This window comes from Geospiza fortis, unplaced genomic scaffold (assembly GCF_000277835.1).
Source record: "Geospiza fortis unplaced genomic scaffold, GeoFor_1.0 scaffold37, whole genome shotgun sequence".
NCBI classification, from domain to species: Eukaryota; Metazoa; Chordata; class Aves; order Passeriformes; family Thraupidae; genus Geospiza; species Geospiza fortis.
The window spans coordinates 73,503-79,412 of record NW_005054449.1 but is presented as its reverse complement, the minus strand read 5'-3'; the positions used below and the strand labels follow the sequence as shown (position 1 = coordinate 79,412).

The window sequence follows — 5,910 nt, the reverse complement described above, 5'->3', positions numbered from 1 at the left end:
TATTATATTATATTATATTATATTATACTAAACTATACTAAAGAATATAGAAAGGATACAGACTAAGGCTAAAAGATAATAATGAAAACTCGTGACTCCTTCCAGAGTCCTGACCATGATTGGCCATTAAGTAAAAACAATTCACACAAGAGGATATGATTGGGTGAGGGTCCTCAGTGGCAATCATCTAAATTGATTTTTAATTTTTTGATACCAATCAAATAATGACCAGTTGGTAAACAATGTCCAAACCACATTCCAAAGCAGCAAAACACAGGAGAAGCAAATGAGATCATGTTGTTTTTCTTTTTCTCTGAGGCTTCTCAGCTTCCCAGGAGAAGAAATCCTGGGCAAAGAGGATTTTTCAGAAAATGTGATGGTGACAAAGCCCGGCTCCAGCCATGCCTCTGCCTCACCCATCCCTGTTCCCAGCTGCGTTAATTAAAGGCAGCAATAATCTGTGGGGCAGGCAGCCAGGGAAGAGCCACTGCAATGCAGATCAGCTCCTGATTCCCTGCTTGTTCTACAAGCATCAAATCTCCTTTGATCGATACCTGAATAATCCTTTCAACATCCCTGAGGTTGCTGCTCCCAGCGCAGAGAAAGCAGGAGATGGGATTGGCCAGGCCAGGGAGAGGAGTCACTGCCCACTTTAAATCAGAACAAAAATGTCATGTTGTTCTTTTAAATCTGCCCCAGAAAGTCTGGCTGCTCTCTGCCCAGGCTGATGGCAAAGATGAAAAGATGATATTGCTTGGGATTAAATCTGAAGTGCTTTCCAGGACACAGCCAGGGAAGGAGATGCAGCTGATAACATCGTAATCCTTTTTTCAATCTAGCTACTTAAGAGAAATATCTGCTTGTTCAGTTGAAATGGCACAGCCCACAGGGTGAAATACATTTCCCAGGGACATGGGAATGGGGCTTGGATCTGACACTGAGATCTGGTGACAAGGAAATAGATTTCCTATAGGAAGTGTCCCCATCTGTCATGGCTTAACCCCTGTGGCACCACACACCCCACAGTCCCTGGTAGGGTGGGGACAGAGCTGAGAGCAGGTAAAAAAACCATGGTTGAGATAAGAACAGTTTAATAAATGAAATTATGGAAGGAAATTATCATAATTTCATTATCAGAGAGATCATTTCATTATAATCATTTCATTATCAGAGAGATAAATAAATAAACCCCAATTAAAACAATAAACACAAGGTCTCCCTCCAGCTGCTGCCCTGAAATTGGTGCCTCAGTCCCCCAGTTTAGGTGTTGGGCACATCCTCCTGCAGGATGGGATGTCCCTTTGGCCATGGTCAGCTGTCCTGGCCCTGCTCCCTCAGGGCTCCTTCTGCACCTCCTGCCAGGGAAAATTCCTTAATTTGGGGCAGCACAGCTGGGCAAGCGCTGCAGCATCAGTTTGGTATCAAATATTCTCCTGCTGAGCCCAAAACCCAGCGCTGCACCAGCTACAGAGAACAAAACTCACCCTATCCCAGAAAAGCACTTTTGAGAATTCCCAAAACATTTAATTAAGGATCTCCTACCACTTTACTCACTTGCACAACACTTACTCAGAGGTTGATTTTCCCTTCCCAGTAAATAAGAAATTTTTTTTCTGTTTCACACAGCGGGGAAAAAAAAAACAACTTGATGTTTTTTTCTTGGGAAAACTCATTTCCTCATCAGCTGCTCAGGGTTGTAAGGAAAGAGGGTGGAGCCTTCCCAGGCTGCCATCCTCCAAACCATACCTGAGTATAAAGAGCAGAGCAGAACTGCAGCCAAGAAACTCTCAAAAGCTGCTTCCAGTGCCTGCTGGGATTCCAGGGCTGGTTTCATTCCTCCCCTGCTGGAACTTGCTGCTCCAAAGACAAGAGGGAAGCTGGACTCAGCTAATTACATTGGAGGATTAATTACATTGCCACAGTCTCCATGTGATTCTGGATTGATTTTTAATTTTTTTTTTTTTAACCAAAACTGAACAGGGTTTTTTTTTTCCTCCCCTCTTCTCTTTCATCTTTTTCTGCGCACACACACAGTGGAGATGTTGCAAACAGTCTGCATGAGCCCTGAGCTGCTTGCCAACCAAAGCATGAGTGAAAGTGAAATCTGTGGCTACAGCCCAGGCCAGGGATCTCCTCTGCCTGGAGAAACTGCCAGTCCCAAGAGCTGCTTCCAGCAGAGCCCATCTCTGCCAGACTCTGGATTAACTGAGCTGAACGTGGCGAGCCCCAAGATCTTCCACCCTCCTCCTCCTCCTCCTCCATGCAACCCTCCAGGGATGCCTGCTCCTGCTGGTAAGAGGAAAACCTTTATTCCCATTTCCTACTTTGTGCTTCTTGCACCAGCTGATGGGGCCTGGGGCTCTGAGCAGCACAAAGCAAGCTCAGCAATCCCAGAGATGTTCGGATTCCCCCACTCAGGCTGGGATGGATTTTGCTGTGTTCTGCTGCTGAGGTCAGAAATTCCAAAGGATGCCCAATATTCCATCATTTCTGTCCATCTCCAGCGCTTTGCTGCTCATTTGCATTCTGAATTGCAAGTTTGGCTCTGAGCTAACAGCAGGGCAATAGATGTGACCTTCTGAGTTATTAACATTTCAAAGTCACAGCAAAGTGTGGCTGGTGAATCACTGCCTTTGCAGAGTCCTTCCGTTCCTAGGAAATGTCTGATCTGTCACTGGAAACTCTTCCCAGATAACAACATGTTAGCAATCTTACTGGCTTGTTATAAAGCTTTTCAATATAAACTTTAAAATGCTCTTCAAACAGTAAATAATTCATTGCCAAAACACCAAACTATGAAAAAAAAAAATTTCTAGAACAGTCTGAGAAACAAACTCTGCTTGTCGAGAACTCAGTGTTTTGATTATTCAGTGATAGGTTAAACACTGAGAAGTGCCAGAAATCTCAGCACAAAACAACAGCCCCATCTCCATTCCAAAGGCTCCATTTGCTGCTCGGGATCGCTCCCTCCTGCTGCAGGGCTGGGAAACAAAATCACGCAACAAGAAACCACATCTGGTGGGGCTGGTTCCCCTGCCAGGATTGCTGCTCTCAGCCATCCCAGGGTTAGGAAAATGAATCCACAAACAGCAGAGGTTTATGTCCAAAAAGGAGACAGAGGAGTCCTTTGGCTTTATTCCAATCAAGGGAGAGGCCATGGGGCATCCCCTGGGGTCTCTCCAATTTTTGGAGGATGCAGCCTCTTCTTTATCCCAATTTCCCAGCCACATTTCCCTTCTCTCATTCCCAATTTCTGAGGTACTTGAGAGGTTCAGACTCCCCAGAACACCTGATACCAAAGATTCCCCTCTAATGTATAACCCTCCCTTTTAATTCTTAATTCTTACGGAATTTAGGGGGTTTTCCCCATTGGCTGAGGTACTTGAGAGGTTCAGACTTCCCAAAATGCCTGATCCCAAAGATCCCCGTCTGATGTACAACCATCCCTTTTGATTTTTAATTCTTGGGGAATTTAGGGGGTTTTCTTTCCCACTGTTTCTTTCATCTCTCAATGTCCAATTTCATTTATCAGCAACCCAAAGTTTATTTGTAAAAGCAAATCTCTTTCTCCATTCATCAATCAGTGGAATCCTTCCCATTGTTTCTTTTCTCTCCCAGTGCTGGTTTTATCCACCAGCAGCCCCACAGCTTGTTTGGAAAGACAAATCCCTCATTCCTCTCACCAGGAGCTGCACCATTCCCATCTGCTGAGCTCCCCTGCTTCCCCTCCTGGGCCCAGGCAGATCCCACACGCAGATTTTGGTCAGGAATATTGGCTCAGGCACCTCCTGTTGGATTTAACAGCACCAGGAGCTGCTGGCCCAATGCACCTCTTCCATCTCAGGCTGTTGTGTTGTTTCACCCTGAGTTGTGTTTGATCACAAGAGTTGGTTTTATTCCTCCTGCCACGAGCTGCAGTGGGAGCAGAAAGCTTCTCCTGCTCTCAGGATCCCAGGCTCTGCTTCCCTTGGAGCATTCTCCATGGTTCATTTCCATATTTCATTGGGAAAACCCTGATCTGATGCAGGAAATCTGTAATTTTTTAATGGTCATATCTGTTGCTGAACGAATTTTAGATAGAGGTCATTCCAGGCAGGGGGACGCACAAGGCAAGGACGTGGATGCCAGAGTTACATAAAAGGTATTTCAAAAGCCGATGGATTTAAGCTCCTAATCAGGGCAAGTCTTTCAAGTTTGGGGATGCAGGCACCAGATGCAAGGAGACCTAACACAAACAATCAGAGAGCAGCTTGTTTTGACAAAGAGAGAGCCTGTTTGGACAACGAGGTATATTCTCAAGTAACTGCTCCATTTCGGGGCAGAAAATCATTGTTTCGCTTTGAGGCACAAAAAAACTTCCAAGCACACTGAGAGCCACAGGGCAAAGCCACTGGACAGAGCATCCTTATCTTAATTTTGATAAGATAGAGATGTTCTGATTTTTAAATTCTGCTCCTTGTTGTTGCACTGATAACAATTTCACAAACCACAGGACAGGAAAGTGCAAAGGCAGATTTACCAAAACACCGGAAAATTGGAGTGTGAGAGGGGCAGAGACCTAAACTCTGCTGACACATTCCCCAAAAGCAAATCCACATTCCCCAAAAGTAAAATCCACGCTCTGTGGCACGCAGGAAAACTGAGCAGGAATTCATTAAAGGAATTACTGAGCAGAGCCAAGGGAGATGTGGAAATTTCCCACAAGTGATGATGAACATGGGGATCAGAGCCCGTTCCCCAGGCTGACCTCACCCTCCCACCCTTCCCCAGCAGCTCAGACAATTGTGTTACTTTCAGCATCGTGTTGTGACTTTTCCAGACTCTGAACTTAGCTCTGATCCCCCTCAGAAGCGCTACATGGGTGTGAGAGTGAAGATGCCAGTGCGGGAGCTGCTGAGGAAAATCCGACTTTCCAAAGGCTTGGACCCAGCTCCAGGCAAGGTGAGAAATCCCCGGGGCTGGGAAGGTTCCTGCAGCATCCTGGGGCACACTGGGTGCTCTGCAGGGGTCACACCTGCAGCTGCTGCCTCCTCCAGCCATCCATGCTTTTCAAAGTGGAGAATAAACCAAATTTCAGACAGAACGAGGGCTGGGTAGGATGAGTTCCAAGGCAGTGGCAGCAGGAACCCATCCATGCCATGGGTGCTGCACATCATTCAATCAAGGCCCAATAAACAGCAAAAATATTGCTCCAGAGCCTGCAAAAACAGCCCAAGGAGCTGATAAACTCCCAGGCTGCTGTAAAGGTCATTATAAAGCTGCCATGAATGAATTACCCACTCGTGGAAATCTGTCCGTCTGCAGCCCCTGCTGAGCAGAGCCCATAGCCCAGGAGGCAGTTTCACCCTGTCCATGTCACACTATTTGCCACTGTTTCATTTCCCCTCCCTGTAAGCTCCTCACACTGAAGCTGGCTGGTTTTGTCTCCTCAGGAAGCCGCAGCAGTGAAGATGGTAGCCAAAGGATCCTCAGGAAAAACAGGTTTGGAAACGCCTCCCTTGGTAACAGAGCCTCCTTTTCTAGTAGGATCATCCCTGAGAGGTACCCAAAGAGCCAGAGCACTCCTGTCCCATGCTCAGGGGTCCCTTCCCCCCCAGCTGTGCATCACCCCCTGCCTGGCTTATCTGGCTCTTATCTGGGGCAGCACTGATGGGAATCTCTGCCCTGTGTGTGCCTCTCCTCTGCTCTGAACCTCTCCTTCCCTTTTTATTTTTCCAGCAGAGAAGAGGAGATCTCACCCTTATACAGAGAAACAGCTTAGACAGGTATGCAGAACACCCTGAACCCCTCTGTGCCAGGCTCCTGGGGCAGAATTCCTGTTCTATCACCCAGGGAGAACAGGACACTTCATGTCTGCCTCCCTCCCCTTCCCTCCTCCTCCTCCTCCTCCTGTTGCTGTTTCAGAGCAAG

General features: G+C 46.9%; 1 long non-coding RNA gene across 1 annotated transcript; it reads left to right on the top strand.

Annotated features, from left to right (window-relative positions):
* Window positions 1-2,212: 2,212 nt before the first annotated feature.
* LOC115948621 lies at window positions 2,213-5,498 on the top strand. The gene is made up of 3 exons (XR_004082420.1): window positions 2,213-2,292; window positions 4,820-4,941; window positions 5,433-5,498. It is a non-coding gene; the product is annotated as an uncharacterized LOC115948621 (long non-coding RNA).
* Window positions 5,499-5,910: the final 412 nt, after the last annotated feature.